Here is a 19,091-nt window from a genome sequence, read left to right as displayed (position 1 = left end):
ATATTTTTAGTCGCAAATGCGAGTACCTAGTCGCACTGTCGAGCCCTGATGATGACACAGATTTCACGGTTTGAATGCGTTCTAAGTCTGTTTCATTGATCCGGGCCGCAACACAATCGATTGATTGATCATTCAAATGAAGCGTTGCTCTGAAAGAAGTGTGAGTGAGTCAACTTCTGAGTACGTGATGAGTAGGTGTTTATGCTGTCGTGTACATCCGTGGACAGAAGTTGTCAACACTATGGCATCACAACCATGCAAGATGCAGTAACACAAGCATTCAAGTGTTCAATTTAGACCTGTTGTAAACAAGATGTCTTTTTACCCTGATGGAATAATACTAGTGGTTCTCAAACTCTTTCATACCAAAGGGACCCCCAAGTTAACGTGTATTTGAAAATGTTTTGAGCCAGGCACCCCCAGAAGAGGAGATTTACAGGAAAGCAAATAACAAAATCTGATTCAAAATGTTCCAAAGATTGTCTATGTTTAAAATAATTTCCAAAAATAGCAGATGTACATGCATCTAAATGGGTGAAGTGGTCAGATTGCTGGGCTTGGAAAGGGTTGGAAACGGCTTAAATAACAGTCAAATATAGCTCCACCACGGTCACATGCTCGTGCTGCGATATGTGTCGTCACCGTGATGGTAAAATATTTTTGGAATGTTCCCCGGTCAGAGTGTTCTCAGCCACTCTCACCTCTCCCACTGTCTCCTACTTGGCTTCCATTAGTCACCTTTACAACCTTGTGTGTGTGTGTGTGTGTGTGTGTGTGTGTGGGACCCGCTGTTGTTCAACCGTACACAACGACATCACTGCTCTTGTGTCCGTCCGTGTGAACAAACAAAACAACACCTTGTGGAAAAAAGAGATCAGGGTCCGTCTACTGCTATCTCTGTCGTGTGGGGAAACCTCATACGTCCAAAACATAAGCAAAGTAAAAGTAGCAGATCCACAAGCTTGAACCCGTTCCGAGCTTGCGGATCATCTACTTTTGATGCTCATGTGCGAAGTAGGGCGTTGATTTGAAAATAAATACGAGGTTTCTGCCCGACAGCAACGACTCTCACACACACACACACTCTCACACACACACACACACACACACACACACAGTCTTGTTTTCACCTTGTTGGCGTTAGTCATGTGTCAGTCAGGGAGCTGATAAGTCTGTGACTGTGGACAGATTTAGTCGACGTGACAACAGTCACACAACAACCGGGAAAGATGCTATCACAAAACGCGACGGGGTTTGTTGGTTCACATAACTATGAAGGCTGACTGAGGCCTGTCACAGTTTTTACATAATGGTTGGTTCGCAATTATTCGAGATGAAAGCAAATTGTTTCGCATAATCGTCAATCGTTTATATACAATAGTGGAAACCAGCTATTTCCACTGTTTTCATCTGACAACTGTCTGAAAATCCACATTAACACGAATGCCACGTATTTAGATGGGGGTCCTCACAGCTAAGGGGTCCTCACAGCTAAGGGGTCCTCACAGCTAAGGGGTCCTCGGCCTCACAGCTCACTAGCTTTCGGCTGTTGGCATTTTGCAACTCCCGGACATACCGCAGTTTACTAACTTTTACCCTCGTGTGTGTGTGTGTGTGTGTGTGTGTGTGTGTGTGTGTGTGTGTGTGTGTGTGTGTGTGTGTGTGTGTGTGTGTGTGTGTGTGTGTGTGTGTGTGTGTGTGTGTGTGTGTGTGTGTGTGTGTGTGTGTGTGTGTGTGTGTGTGTGTGTGTGTGTGTGTGTGTGTGTGTGTGTGCACGCAGCGTGGGGAGTGGTCAGTAAGGACCCATCATTTGGAGTACTGTGATGGAGGCATTCTGGACATGGATGACCTGCTGGCTGAACTGGTGGACGACAGAGACAAGGTATGGATGAATGGATGCTGGATTCAGGGATGGAGGGATTCAGGGATGATGGATGTCCAGATGATGGGTGAACGGATGATGTATTCAAGGATGATGGATTCACAGACCGTTTGGACCCAAGGAGCTGCATGGTAACCCTTTGGTGTGGTTAGGGCTTAAGGATGCAGCATGCAGACTATTTGCATCAGTGCAGGATGAATGGATGATGGATTCAGATTAGATTCATCTGCTTTCAGTATACAGTATCTTCGCCTTCCATCTCCTTTTCTAGTGCTCTCCTTTCACCCTCCTCTCCTCTCACTACTCTCCTCCTCTTTCTCTTGAGCATTGTAGCAGATCAGAAGGACGTAGATCAGGGGTGCACACACTTTTTTGACTTGAGGTCTACTTTTAAAATTGCCAGCTCAAGGTGATCTACCAACCAAAAATATCCCATTGCTTAAAATACTCAAAATGAATAACATTAAGGCATTAGGACTGTTTCAAAATCAATTATATTTATTTACCTTTTCAGTTACCCCACATTGCAAAGAAGAGATTTTTTGTTAAAGTTACTCTTTGTAATAACGTCAATCAATTTCAATTTGTTATAACATATATTGCTCATAAAATGTTACAAATATTAAAAGTATCACACATAAAAAGCATACACAATCACATGAAGGAATAATGCACCACTCAACTCAACCAGAGCAGAACTCCCACCACAGGACTCTGGCAATCAATTAATACAGTTGCAACCACTATATTAATGGGAAGTATTTCATACAATTTAAGTTAAAAAAATCTGAACTATCCCTTTAATCAGATGACTGCTTGCAGCCTTGCACTGAATGGAGTCAGTCAGCGCTGCGTAATCCGGACAGTCACTGCTGACAGCTAGTCTTAAACAGGCCTCCAAATGATCGTCCGTCAACGTGGAACGATATTTGGACTTAATTATCTTCATGTGGGAAAACGCTGATTCACATAAATATGTGGAGCCAAATAACGCTGTGAGCGAGACTGCACAAGTCCTGATTTTTGGATACTTTTCCTCCACGAGTAAGTTCCAAAACTCTCCATCGCGGGCGCGCAACTTTAACTGTATGTCAGCCTGCAGCGCCATGATCATTCTCCAACGCAGAAGAGTTCATGTTAAAAAGTGTTGCTATTTTCGAGGCAATGGAATCAACATCAGCTTCTGAATGGGAAGCACATGAATGTAGCGATGGGCTCGAGTAAGGCAAACGCAGTTGGACTTGCAATGTGACATCGTGAAAAAATAATCTTATTCCCACTCTGCATGGAAGTGATATGTTTTAGGCTCCTTTTAATTTGTTTGTTTGTTCCCCACACTTGAAAACAAGGCACTGCATTGTGGGGGGTTTTAAAGCTGCCGCCGCCTGCCCGAGGCGAGGATTGTTTTTTTTTTTTTTTTTGAGTGGTGCAAACCACTCCTACAACCAGCTTCCTTGTACTTGTTTGTTTGTTTGTTTGTGTGTCTGTCTGTCTGTCTGTGTGAGCATGAGTATGTGACTTAATACTAGCAGTAGGGGGCGCCAGAAACAGTGAGAGTGGTAGTGACTAGAGAGAGAGAGAGAGAGAGAGAGAGAGAGAGAGAGAGAGAGAGAGAGAGAGAGAGAGAGAGAGAGAGAGAGAGAGAGAGAGAGAGAGAGAGAGAGAGAGAGAGAGAGAGAGAGAGAGAGAGAGAGAGAGAGAGAGAGAGAGAGAGAGAGAGAGAGAGAGAGAGAGAGAGAGAGCCACTCAGTTCACACGTGTGTGATTTTTTCATGGCAAGCCAGCGCTTGCGATCGACTGGTCGACCGCGATCGACGTAATGGGCACCCCTGACGTAGATAGATGGAGCTGTCATGTTCATTTCAGTTTTCACTGAAACGTCACATTTTAGGGACATATTTGTGTCTCTGTGAAAACAAACTGCACCGTGAACACTGCAGAGTTTTCACAAACTATGGTTGCGTTACAGTAACTTCAGGAACTAGGTGTCGAGTTGATGTACAGTTCACACACACAACGCGCATGCACACATGTGCACATGCGCGTGCACACACAAGCTAAAGCAAGAGAGAGAGTCCGGTCCAATTTCCACAAAGAGCCAATTTAATTTCACCTCCCTTAATTTCCCATAAAGCACTCCTAAGATGTGCTAATAAACTGCTCTCTCTCATCCATATTCATGAGTCCCTCCGCCAGACCGCTGATGAATTACACACACTTAGTCAGCAGGAAAGCTCAAATGAAATGGAAGTGGAATATTATATATAATATGTGGCTGTCGAGTTGGGAACCTTGTATGTCCAAAAACTGTTACTTTACTGCAGTGGTTCTCAACCTGTGGGGGGGGGGGGGGGGGGGGGGATCCCTAGATGATTGTGGAGTAACACGTTTAAGGACTTTTAAGACGTTTTTAATACCTCAAGAAATAATAAAATAAAAGACCATTACTGCATAGACAGTTAGGGCTGTGGCTCAGGGTGGGATGGGATGGTTCCCAGTTGGATCCCGGCTCCCCCAGAGTTGGGCCCCATTTAGACTGCAGTCACATCCAGTCAAATCCGATTCAAATCCCATTTATATTTCTCAAATCTGATCTTTTGGCCCGACTGTTCACACAGCGTTTGCAAGTGATAAGTGATACTTCTCAGATCTGTGTGTTCAGACTGGCAGCCAAGTCTAGCCTGAAGCAGATCTGTGCAGATCGGAATCCGATTTGTTTAAATAAGTCTAAACATAACAACTTACAGTACATGGAATCCGAATCACGTTATCTCCTGCAATCAGATTTAAATCCGATTTGAAACCACCTGAATGTGGCTCAGGCAAAAATGGGATTCCATGTGACTTGGGTTTAGACTTATTTAAACTAGTGATGGGAGATTAATCGACAAACACATCGGTATCGGCCTGATTTTAGTTGTTTTTAGAATAATCGGCATCGGTTTGATTAATTAATCGGTCTGATTAATCGGTCTGTCTTTACAGATAAACAAGCCCAAAGTAACAGCTTGAACAGATCTACAAGCTCACAATATTAAATATAAAGGTATTAAAGTTCAATCTGACTTGCCTAAGCCTGCAGTGCAGACACCCTGTTACATGGATTTTTCGGAATGAATTATTATAATATTTCAATACAGAATGAGATCATATCGACATCGGTAATATCGGTTATCGCAGCAATTAATTATATCGGATCTGGATATCGGCCAAAATGACTCATCCCTAATTTAAACAAATCGGATTCCAATGTGGACGTGGCGCAGATCTGATTCAGGCTGGATTTGGCTGCCAGTGTAAATGTGGAGATATGAGGTTTCTGCCTGACAGCGGCGATAACGATATTCCGCTTGCATTGTACGTCGCAGTTTAATAACCAGCGGTCGAGCCGGCGGGACAGAAACCGAGCGAGCGCAGTCGACTTTTGTGAGATGAAAGGGAACGGGCAGATGTCGGTAAATAATGGATCTGTGAAGTTCCGTTGGGATCTTCATAGAGCAATTAAATGCGAACCTGCAAAGCTGCACATGTTCTTTTTGTAAAGAACGGAGGGTACTGTTTTTTTGACTGAATCGAAAATAATTAAACTAATGCCCTTTTCATTTCTTCATTAACCCATTCTGAGCGGGGACCCCTTTTGGTGTTGGCATTATGTTATGCTTTAGCTATTGAAAAACAGCAGATCTACAAGCTCATAGTGCGCCACTCGGTGGCGCGCTATGAGCTTGTAGATCTGCTATTTTTGAAAAATCGGAAAAAACATTTTTAGAATCTGATCTCGGGTCAAAATGGATTAAGCACTTAAAGGGGCATTTAAGCCTTGGTGACATGTTCTTTGTCCCTCTCATGTTGATTCCATTCATTCTTCTAAAAAGGAAGTTGATAATGGAAAAATATAATTTCTTATTTTTGCGACGCATCAGCTTATCCATGATTGCTATTGTAGTCCGATGCCTCTCAAAACGTTATCTTTTACCACCATGAAAGCTCATGGAACGTTCCACACGCACCACAGTCCATTGTGCCATAATCTGTAAGTAACTCCCATATGCATGGGACTGGGGAGATTAAACGATTGATTTAAATTACTACATATACGTACATTAAGTGAGAGCACCAACATTAAAATTGTATATTACGTCTCTCAAGAGCCATCTGACTTTAATCATGAATAAGCCATGTGTGTGTGTGTGTGTGTGTGTGTGTGTGTGTGTGTGTGTGTTAAAAAACAACAAACAGCTATTTTCTTTTAAGGTTGATGTTGTTCACCTATAGACAAATCCACAGAGGGGTGCCCTGGGCGCGGTCTTTTACACCGCAGCACTGATTGCCTACACCTGTCCTACAGGGCACTGCTCCGTGGATTCTTCTATAACGACACATTTCTATGTATTTGATGTATTACCGTGTGTTCTTGCTTACTGTAGTCGCTCTGGATTACGAGTGTCTGCTAAACTGTAAATTGACATACCCGTGCCTGATAAATGTAAGAGTTGTGAAACGACCGACTTGGTAGCCTCGTAGCCCGTGCATTGGCAGCGCATGCGAGACACGGATGGCGTGTGATCGTTTGCAGTTCAGGGGAAAAGGATCAGCAACGTAGCATTCCGGCGTGATCCAATTCTGTCACCAAACGTGAAGTGCAATCAGCTTTGTCCCGGTTGCTTTCGCGACTCGCGTGGGTTTGCTGAGCGCGACACTTTGCTGCGCATCCAACTTTTTCACCACCAAGGTGCCTTCTCTTTTTTTGGGATCACGTTTTATTTATTCATGTATTTATTTATGCATGCCTTTCTATTTGCTTATTCAGTTTTTTGGCGGCTTCCCCAGAACCCCCCTCCACCGCCACCCCCAAACCCCCGTTCCTTTGTCATCTGAATTCTCATTTTGTCCGCTTGCTTTTGTTTTTGCGTTGATGAAAAGATGTCGGAGAACGCAGAATGAATGCACCTGATATTCCATAACGTGTCACTCACGGCACTTATCTGGCACCCGCCAAATACCGCCGGCTGTCATATATAGATTAATGAGCCATGGCTGGAATTTTTGATTAGGCTCAGGTTCTTTTGTTTGTCTACGTTGTTAGCACCCCCCCCTCCCCCCAGTGGGCCGATTCTATCTCTACTCTGGGGGGGGGGGGGGGGGGGGGGTGAGTCACTAAGTACATTTACTCAAGTAGCCTACTGTAGGACCATTTTGAGATATTGTGACTTCACGCAACTATTTCCGTTTTTCGCTACTTTTCGCTTCCACTCCACTACATCTCAGAGGCAACTATTGTACCTCTTTACTCCACTATGATTATTAGAAAACGTTAGTTACTTTTCAGTTATATTATCGATACAAAACGCACATTAACCAGTTATTTTATAATTTGGCTTGTTTGAGTACGGCCGATCTACAAGCACACATTGTGAGTTCACCTCGTGAGCTTGTAGTCGTAGATCTCCCATTTCAAAAATAGAAAATGACGAAGCGTATATGTGGCTGCCAGAGTATTTCTAACCTTGTGGTATTGCTACTTTTACTTAATTAAAAAAAAAGAAAATCCTTCCAAGTCCTTCTTCCACCATTGTGCGTTTTTGTTGTTGCTCTAACCTCTGTGCCATCAATCACCCAGGAGTCGCACCCATCCAGAAACACAGCATGGGCCTTGTGTTAGCCGCGGATGCTAATGAGAGATAATGGCTAGTTATTTGTCCGACTAGGGCACTGCGTAGCCATGAGGCCAGACCTCTTCGTCTGGTCTGGGCCCCCTGAGTGCTGCTAATTACACACACACACACACACACGCACGCACGCACGCACGCACGCACGCACACGACGGCCCCCTACCTGTGCGGAACGGCGTGTTGGCGCCGGGGGAAAAAAAGCATGTTGGCATTAGTAACGTCTGAGAAAGCGCCACTGGTGGTTGATGACGGCGGAGATGAGGGGACAGCCATGATTTGATTATAATACACACGCACGCACATACGCACATGCACACATGCATACGCGCCCACACGGTTCATTAACCCCCCGTCTTGAGACAGCGGCCACCAGACCTCATGAATATTCGTACCGATCTGATGAATGTCGAGAGTGACATGGGGGGGGAAGGTGACCACACACACCAACACACACACACACACACACACACACACACACACACACACACACACACACACACACACACACACACACACAGTGTCACTGAACACAAAGCCAAATGATGATGAAGTTGCTGGTGTGCGATTCACCTCATAAATCCATTGGCTCGTCATGACCCGTGACCCCCCCCCTGATAAGTACAGTAATGAAATACATTTACTTAATGTTCTTGTACACTTTTCCTTGTAGATGGTTTTGCCTTGGATTGAATATGTAATGTTTTGTCAAAGTATATCTTAGTACTTTAACTCGAGTACAATTTTTACTGAGTTTACGGAGCAACGGCAGAAACCTCTTAAAACCATATTCCACGTATTTTTTTTGTAAATTAACGTCCCTACTTGATCATACTAGGTTTTGAGCTTGCAAATCTGCTACTTTTCCTATCCTGAATTATTGCATAAAATCCTACATAATAAAGCCCAAATAAGTTAACTGCTTACAAGCTTGCAACATGTCACAAAGTGAGATCAGCTATTTTCGCAATTTTTTTCCCCATAAATGTATAAAAATGTCAGTAATTTCTTGGTATATTTCAGTCATGTGGCTCCCTTTTATGCTGCACTGTTTCATGTGGGAACATATGCGCGAGTGTGAGCGTGTTCGAACAATACGACATGTTGCGCAGCTCTAAGTGCACCGTTGGCATCACAGTGGAGTCCTTGACCTGTGAGCCTCTAGCTCCACCCTTTCTCATCCACTTAGCCCATCAGGACTTGAGGCTGATTCTACAAATGTCTTCTAAATCCGTAGTTCTGGAAAAGCCAAGAACCCCCCAGTATTTATTTGGCTGTGGACCCCCATCTGAAAATGTCAAAAAATTACTTTCTGGCCTTGACAGCCCATACATCCGAACAGAAAAGGCATGCAAGGGGAGGCACTCTTCCACCTGTGTGGCAGAGTTAAGGGAAGGAGAGAGAAGCAGTTGAGTGTCGTCAGCGTAGAAGTGGTATAGAACTTGACTCGAGACTCAAGTGGAGTCCTCACTTTCTACCAAAGATAACAGTGTCTCCCACTTTCCAGAATACACTTGAACTCCTAAGCAGCTGGTAGCTAGTAGCGAGCGACCGGTGGTCACAGTGACAATGGGTTGATGGCAGGAATAATCCACATGAATCGCTACTAGCTGATTTACTCTATTCCTTGTCACGTCACACGTGGGTTGTGAGCTTGTCGATTGGCTATCTTTTGGCCCTCGACACCTGCCGGCAACTAACTTATATGTGAGGCTTAAATCGGGGCTTAACTGTACCGTGTCTTTTAATCTCCCCACTATATTCCTCCTCTCTCTCCCTCTCGCCCCGCCACCCCCTCCTCTTCTAGACACTTTCTTTCTTTGCAGCAGCCGTCATTAACAGATGTAGCACTTTTATACCTGTACTCCACTTAGCGCCGCCTCAGCTGTCAGTCTGCCCCCCTATTCAGCGGCGGTGCCTCGGGGGGGGGGGGGGGGGGGGGCCCTTTGCATTAGCATTAGCGGCAGCCATTATGCCCCCCCCCCTCCCCCACACGGGCGCGGACACACACACACACACACACACACACACACACACACACCGTACAGGTGCGGGGGGGGGGGGGGGGGGGGGGGGGGGGTCTGTCAAGCTCCCCCAAAGCCGCCGTGCCATTAATATGCAAACTGTACCGCTGGCTTTCAGCCGGCTGTTGCGACGCTGTCATTTCCCCCTTTGTCCATTAAGACTTTGAGAGAGAAAAGAAACTGTAAAATTAGAACGTTGGTGGGCTCTGCTGAAATAGGAATTTGTATAGATGCTGCCCGACAATTCATACGCATAGGCTATCGTGTGTGTGTGTGTGTGTGTGTGTGTGTGTGTGTGTGTGTGTGTGTGTGTGTGCGCGCGCCTGTCACACTGATCTGCTCTGGGAAAGGGAATTAAAGTCAGGGGGCATAGCCGCTCCTCATAAGTGGACTGTCACTCCTCATTCCACACGCACGCACACACACGCACGCACACTCACACACACGCACACTATATAAGAACTATATAAAATAACCCCCGCAGTAAAACGACGTGCATTTGCCTGCGTCTTACGCAATCAAATGAGAAATCTCATTTCATGGGAGATTTAATAGAAACATTTTAATGATTGCCTCCATGTCTCATTAATTAGGGCCTTTTTAACTCATTTTGGGCGGGAACCCCATTTTGGTGTTTTAAACATTATGTTATAATTTAACTATAGAAACATAGCAGATCTACAAGCTCATAGCGTGCCACCGAGTGGCACGCTACGAGCGTGTAGGTCTGCTATTTTTGAAAAATCGTTAAAATGTGGCGCAAATCATTTAATATATATTTCAGAGCGAAGATTTAAACTAAAATCTTAGCTTCTGGGGGGTCCCTGGAACTACATATTTTGAGATGGGGGTCCGTGGCCCAATAGAGATAATTGACATGAAAAAGGATGAGCACCGCTGACATAGAAACTTGGGTTTTTCAGAAAGATTTTAGGATTCGGAAGCCTTTTTTTTTTTTCAATCGACCTTCAGTCCAAAATGGGTTAATTAGTGGCTGTACACAGGCAGAGATGGGCAGTATTTGAAATACATGTATTTGAAATACGTATTTGAAATACTTTTTTGTATTTTGTAATTTGTATTTCGATGGGGATGGAAGATGTATTTTGTATTTAGATACATTTTTTGACCCAGTATTTGTATTTTGTATCAAAATACATTTTCAATGTATTTTGCCCATCTCTGTACACAGGATCTCCTGGAACCACCCCCAAGGACGAACCAACGGATTAGAGCACAGATTCTCAAACGTTTTATTTGTATTTAAAGATTTGACATTTGGCTAATCATAATTTGGCTTTTTTTTTTTGCCCTAAAAATAATTGATAAATGTCTGCAAGAGGAATGGAAGTCTGCAACTCTCAAAATAGTACTGCTTGAATTCCGAACTTTTACTTGTAACCGAGCAAACATTTTGAGTACTTTCGCCACCACGGTAAATCTTGTGACTCGGATAATCATCTGATCATTATGTTGCTATACTTGCTAAGAAGGTTGTTTCTAGTCCTGGCTGCGAGTTCCCACCTGTTGTCACGCGTGAGTTCTGAACGCTCCAGACCGTACTGAATAAGCGCCAGCTTGGATAATGTCTTAAGACTAGGACACAAGTCTAAGACATACAGTTCATCAGAGGATGTGTAGTGTACATGCCTTTTCCATCCACTGGTTTGTAGCCAGCACATATTCTTCATCCTATAGGGTGTTTCCCCTTGGGCTCAACCTTCGCCCAGGAGAATGTCTCTGGACTGAGTTTCCACACATCATTTAAGCACTGGTACGGTTTGACGCCACCAAATATGTACAGCTCTCCATTGTAAGTAAAGGCTGAATGATCCCAGTTACGTGCATTACAGCCGTCCACACGTACATACAGACATACAGAGACGTGGCTGCCATCTGGCAGCCAAGTCTATGGATTTTTTAATGCTTGTTTAGGGCAGCAGTAAACAAACATGGCCAATATAAATACAGTGGGCGCCCCTCACTTCACATGGGTGTGATTTTTTTTCATGATCACAGGTTCGCAATTTCCCCATATTTATAGGCATGACCAATGTTCTATACAGAACCTATAGTCTACGTCAGTATGTTTTGACTACCAGTAAACAAGCAGAATATTCTATTTAATTCAATTCAGTCGCTTGACTGAGTTAACAATATCACATTTTATTCACAGAGCAGCTTTTCAGGGTACTCAATCGCACTTTACACTAATTACAAATGATCATTCCCGGTTCACCTGCAAAATCGATGCATTTCCTTGCGTTGCAAAGTAATGGGGATATATTGTGTGTCACGCACGGAAACGGATGTTTCAGTTGAAGTGTATTCATATTAAAATGTAACGCCCGTGCTCTGCGCTTCCTCCCACACCCCATGGCGTCCGCTGAGAGGTGAATACGGTACATCTTTGCGTGTGACACGTCACGACTGAACGCTTCATAAACGCCATCGCAGGAAAAGTTTGTTGAATGGGAGCCGATTTGCGAGACGCGCTGATTAGCCTTTTCACGCTGGGTGACAGCCAGCGATGTGAAGAAACTAAGTGCATTTACTCAAGTGCTCTACTGAATGTACAATTTTGAGGTACTTTTACTTTTCTGGAGTATTTCCAATTGTCTACCATAATATACTTCAATACTACATCTCGGAGGCAAATATTGTATAGCCTACTATTTACTACACTACAATTCTTTGAAAACTTGATCTACTTTGTAGATTTGTATTATTACAACAAAGCATGCATTAACCACTTCAGCGCTAAATACTGTACATTTGGGCCGTTGGGAAATAGCCGGTATACAAGCTCACAATGCGTCCTGCGTCGTGATGTGACGCCTTGTGAGCTTGTAGGTCTGCTATTTTCAAAGGATTTTTATACATTTTATCATACTTATATTTTTAAATATTTATTTGAAAACATGTACATAAATGGGGTACTATGGTTATTTTATGCCAATACCTTTGTACTTTTATTAAAGTATTTTTTTTTATACCAGACCTTTACTCGTAACAGAGCATTTCTACAGTTTTACTTGAGTTTACTTGAGTAAAAAGATTTGATTCCATTTTCCACCACTGGCGACACCTCGCCACCCTCTCTCTTTGGCACACGCACAGCATTCAGCGGCGCTGCCATCGAGGGTGTGATTATCATCTGAATAGACACTCAGCTCCCCGTCACACTGGTGATGAGCTAGGGCAGTGGTTTTCAACCCTTTTCATATCGAGGCCCATTATTTATTCGACATTTGAGCCGCGGACCACCATTTCATAGCCTCTCGGACCCAAAACGTTGAATATTTTGTTGCTGATGGATACGATTTTGTCCACAATTCCATGCTGTATTGAGTTGACGTTGGTACCATAGGAGAGATAGCATTTAACATTGATCAAATTATTCTACATTCTCTAATTGTGTAGACTTCTTTAAAATTAACCCCTTTTGGTGTTGGCATCATGTCATGCTTTAGCTATTGAAAAATAGCAGATCTACAAGCTCATAGCGCGCCACCGAGTGGCGCGCTACGAGCTTGTAGGTATGCTATTTTTGAAAAATCGAAGAGCGACTGACATAGAAGACATTTTTAGAATCTGATCTCAGGTCAGAATGAAAACTGTCAGGATGTAGAAGATATTTTTAGAATCTGATCTCAGGTCAGAATGGGTTAAGTAATGCAAATGCTTAACACACCGGTGATGAGCAGCACCCTGTCACACTGTTGATGAGCCGGTTCAAATTAGCTGATTAGAAAATTAATGCCATACGCACGCTGTTCTAATCAGGATCTATATTACACTTTTTATAAGTTTGCTGTCGGGCAGAAACATATTTCACTTTTGGGTGGGTGAAATGAACTATTTCGTCATACTACAGTATGACTACACTACACACAAGGAGCAAAAATAGCTGATCTACAAGCCCACAACGCGTAACAATGTGATACGTTGTGGTCTTGTAAATCGGCTATTTTAGCTTTATCAATTTTAGTCAAAGTGGTTAAAGCTGCACTTCGCAACGTTCCTTTTTCTTCCACGGATTTGAAAAGTGCTGACACTTTTACCCCTGAGCTAGTAGAGCCTTTAATCTTGACCTTCACGTCAAAATTAATTCATGTAAAGCCAGAAACGGGACGGTGTCAAAGGTCGTGTCCAACGTGGACACAGGTTCTAGAGCAGGGAGACAAATACAACCACCCCAGTTGTACAGTATAAGTTATATTGTATTATCATACAATACCATACAGACTGGACAAATATTATCCACAACAAAATAAATCAAAATAAAATAAGACAAATATTGAACCAATATAAGGTATTAAGAACTTGAGCCCTATTACATACTATCAAAGATAGCTGATCAACAAGCTCAACGGTCCCACAAAGCGACCTGAACATTTTACTATAAGTACAGTGCTTAAGTAAATAAACCTAATTACTTTCCACCACAAGCTGATTTGATCATAGCTCATAATCATCATCATGTGTAACCTTGATTTATTTCCCCCCCCCCCCCACTGGTCCATGCAAGCAGCACGACCCCTTCATCTGATTATATTCAATTAAACACACACACACACACACACACACACACACACACACACACAGACGCACACACAGACACACACACAGTCACACACAGAGACACACGCACGTGCGCACAAACACAAGCACGCACAAGCTTTTTTAATACTACACTTGTGGCGTCATCATTTTGGGATGATACTTTTATGAAAGCGTTGGGGGCTGGGCAATTATCTGCAAATGTATCAAAACAATTTTTCAAATTTCTAATTTCTAATCATTGAGAAGCTAAATATTTTCATTGAGTTTTGCTTTAAAAGTTGATTAGTCCGGTTCATCAGATTTTATATTAAACACAATTACACAAACACAATTAACACACACACACACACACACACACACACGGATTGCGACGACTTGCGACGACTGCCGGAGGGAGACTTAACTAAATAAAATTACCCTGATGTGCCTTCCCAGGTTTTCCATTTAACGGTAAACTTGCGTTGGGGTTTTCTCATAGTCTTAACATTGCCCTGCCCCGGTGAACGACCACGTTTGACTGTGAACGATGGCGTCTCTCCAAAGTGATTTGTCAGTTGGGCGAAGCGGAGACGTGTGTCTGATAAGGTTCACACGGATTGTTTTATCCTTGCTTAGGTGTCCCTTTGGTGTAAAGTACGCAACTGTAAGGTACTCTACCACACTACATCTCAGAGGTTTTTTTATATATACTCGAGTAAACCAACCTTTACTAGTAACAGAGTATTTCTATGGTGATATTGACACTTTTACTCGAGTAAACAATGTGAGTATACTTCTTCCACCACTGCCTTTGTGGTCATAGAGACTTGAGGGCACTGGGAGAAAGTAACTCCAATATACACAGTAACAGTGTATATACCAGATCTTAATTGACTGATATGTAGGCCTAATTGTATATGCATACATTTTGATGCCACTACATTTGTACTTTTACTGCACTGTTTGAGGTATAGGGGACCATGCCAGCTCACCATGTGCTTTGGTGGCCCCCGGCTCTTGTCGTCACATCTCCCTTACACACACACACACACACCTCGGTCACCATAACACCGCTCATTAGTTCCTGATGAAGCGAAACGGACAGCCCGCCGCGCTGTGCACTAGCGTCTGCTCAGGTCTGGCAGGACAGAGACAATGGGAGACGGCCACCGCCAGGCCACAGGGTCACCGTAATGCCATGCAGCTTGATTCGCCATGTGGCGTACGGTCAGCTAGGGTGGGATCGGTATGGTCAGCTAGGGTGGGATCGGTACGGTCAGCTAGGGTGGGATCGGTCAGCTAGGGTGGGATCGGTACGGTCAGCTAGGGTGGGATCGGTCAGCTAGGGTGGGATCGGAGTGTGAGTGCTGATGTTTTTAAGCAGTCGCTGTCTACAGCGTTGAATCATAGACAGATGCTAGGTGTCATTGCTTACCTGGTATCCCATAGGGCCAATATACAGATCATTATTTGTGATATTATAATTATTGTTTAGGCTGATGCTAGGTTATTTTCTTTACCTTAACTATCCTATAGTTTCAGTGTACATATTAATACATTATGTTGATAGTATATTTATACTGATGCTAGGTTTTTGGTTGACTTGTGATCCTATAGTGTGCTCCTCCAACAGAATAGTGGTCTCCACCAGGCCGGGTTGCCTAACCAGGGCCCACAAACTTTGGAAGGCAGAGTCATGGAATCTTAACAATCATAATTATATCTTGATCCAATTTGTGTGGACAGTATAGTAGTAAGTAGCAAAACTTGTGTTTAGGGGAAGACAAATAAATGGGGTGGAAATATAGTCTGGCAGTGGCACAAATGGGTCTGGCCTATAGAGCATAGTGGGTGTGGTTTTCTGGACCCACCGGAAAAAGGCCATTCATTTTTCCCATAGAGATTTACAAAATATTTATATCAATTATTTTAAGCCTAGAATCCAGCCATCCAGGATCCTGGTGAATCGTGACTGCCTTTGATTCGGTGAAGAAATAAAAATGAAAACCGCTATACAAACGGGTATTTATTAAATGTAGTATCAATTATCATATAATGGTCATGATTCACCAGGATCCTGGATGGCTGGATAATAATAATAAATATACCGGTAAATATCTTTGTAAATCTCTATGGGGAAAATGACTGCTATGCTCGATATGGCAAGATGCGTGGTCCAAGGAATCTAGGAATCTAGGGGGAAAAAAACATTTTGATTGTTCAACATGCAGTGCAAGAGTTATTGGCCGGCGCTCGGGTGATATAAACCACAACCGCAGAGGTTGTCGGTTCAAATCCACCGGGGTGCATTCGGCTTTGTCAAGCGTCTCTATGACCAATTATTGGTCCGTGTTTGGAGTAGGGGGGCAGGGAGGGTGATATTTATCACTGGGCTGGGTGTGGCACCTGTCGGCAGATAGTGTTGGAGGACGAAGGCTCTACGTCCTCCCGGTTAGGGCTCCTCATTGGCAGGTGAGCCTGTAGGCTACAACAGCAGTGGGCTCCTCATTGGCAGTGCCAACACAGACGTGTGTGGGGAGGAGGAATTAATGTTCACAATGACTAAAATGCGGAGAAAAAGTGGGCAAAAAGCAACACAAAAAAGTTATTGGCCAACACAAACACGGTGTTGATGTGGAGAGCTGGTTGAAGTTTGAAGTAGCCGTGACATTGATTTGAAGCCCAGCCTTATTGTGTGTCCATGGTGTCGCAGTCAGTTGTAATGGTTTAATACAGGAGCCTGCTGGGCAGCTAATCACATCCAGCTAATGATCTGTTTCATACATCTACTGCTTTATGGCAACGGCTACCTCTCTGACCCAACCAGACTCACACCATCTGCTGTGCTACACCACACTGCCAGCACTCACTGTGTGTGTGTGTGTGTGTGTGTGTGTGTGTGTGTGTGTGTGTGTGTGTGTGTGTGTGTGTGTGTGTGTGTGTGTGTGTGTGTGTGTGTGTGTGTGTGTGTGTGTGTGTGTGTCCTCAGTGGGTCTGTGTTCACTCTTTAACGGCTAATAACTCAAATCAGCACAAAGTCACACACTGACTGTGTGTTTGTGTGTGTGCGCTTCAGCGGTGGGTCGTAATTAGTGTCACTTACTCAGTTACATTTACCTAGTTACCATAGTAACTTTGTGAATACATTGTACTTGAAAGCATCATTTTGATTAAAATTACTTTTCACTTTAGTCTCATAATTTTGAGAATTTTTTTTAAACATACGATTCAAATGATTTGGATACAATCCGCTTGCTTTTCTTTATTACCTTTTTTCTTAGATGCACTCTCTTTGTTTCACCCTCCAAAGGGGGAGTCCAATTATATTCAGATTATTGTCTCCACCAGGCCGAAGGCATGGGGAGAGAGTATGTTTTGCACTCCGTCCGTGTGTCCGTGTGTGTGTCTGTCTGTTTCCAGCTAATCTCCGGCACCGTTAACCCGGTCGAAATTTTCCAGAACGGCCTGTTATAGCGCCACCAGGAGGCCGACTTTTGAAAAAACATTTTTCTTGGCTATTACTCCTCCAGATTCTGTCCAAAAATCCTGCAAATCATTATACACTATCTCAGTATCTCTATAGTCATGTGTTCAAGACGGATCTGTCCAATATTTCATATTCCATCCTAATAGGCTACCATTGGCTTTCAAAGTTTGCAGGATTGGCCCGTTATGTACAAAATCATGAACGCAGAGTGCAATTTACGTGAAATCTTTCACACACTTTCCTACTAGGCTGAGGAATATATCCCACCCTTTTCACATTGGTCTGTTATAGCGCCACCCACAGGTGGATTTTTGAAAAACACATTTTTGGAACAAAATGCCTCAAATCATCCAATTGCCATCCAAGGCATAAGAAGAAATTGCAACATTTTCACATTGGCCTAATATAGCGCCACCAGGAGGCCACAACCTGACCTGCCCTGGTGGGCACTTTTTCTAGTTTAAACAATAAATCACTTAGAGTAGTCTTCAATAGATACTTTCTTACCGTTACGCGAGTAATTATGTGTATGACTACATTTACTTATACTTGAGTCAAGTATAAGTAAATGTGCACTGTGTGACCACAGTGCACATATACAGTACACGCTCACACACACACACACACACAACCATATGGAGTTGTTTATGTGCCGATCCCTGGGCAATAGGCGGTCCTCGACGTCGCTGATTGGCCTAATGAATGGAGCTCTGTTCCCCTCATGGTAATGTCTCTGCACAAATGGAACCAAATGGACCCTTACGGGGTCCATTTGGTTCCATTTGCACCCTCTCAGAGTTAATGGGACGCTTAGGATGCAGTGAGCTTTTTTTCGTGCGGGCATGGCGGGGGTGCTCGTTTAGCGGTCCCCCCCCGTGGGGGTGGTCCCCTCAGAGAGAGGACCGTGGGGGTCGAGCTGCCGGTCCCAATTTAGGGAAGAGCTGTTGTTTTGGTTGAAGACGGGCCCTGCCACGACTTGGATGGCACCGGACCCCCCTGAGAGTAGCGGCGGGAGGTGGGGATAGTGTCACTAGTCATCATGGCGCTAAAGCAGTGCTGTATAGTCGAGGTTTTTTGCCAGACGGTATTCCATAATTATTCCTTTCGCGACATGTGCACGTATAGTCTGTATGCTCGCGCGTGGTCAATGGATGAAATGATTAGCAGACGGTAAACGCTTTTTCCCCCCAAAACCTTCGGCACGGCATACTACATACACTACAGTATATAGCGTAGAACACACCGCTGCGCTAAATGGAACCGCTTCAGCGTCACTTTTAGATCTTGAACTTTAGTCCAGGTCACGAGTGTTACAAATGGAACCTGATGATGATTTTCATTTTTATAGCCCTTTTCCAAGTGCTCAAAGCACTTTCATTCATTCATACTTTAGGAGGTGATGCGGCGAACAGTCGACACCAGCGACCTCACTTTGCACATTCACACACCAATGGTGGCGAGCTCACACCGACCGACTCATTGGA

Source organism: Protomyctophum parallelum (assembly GCF_964188405.1).
Source record: "Protomyctophum parallelum genome assembly, chromosome: 23".
Lineage (NCBI taxonomy): Eukaryota > Metazoa > Chordata > Actinopteri > Myctophiformes > Myctophidae > Protomyctophum > Protomyctophum parallelum.
This window is presented reverse-complemented; position numbering follows the sequence as displayed.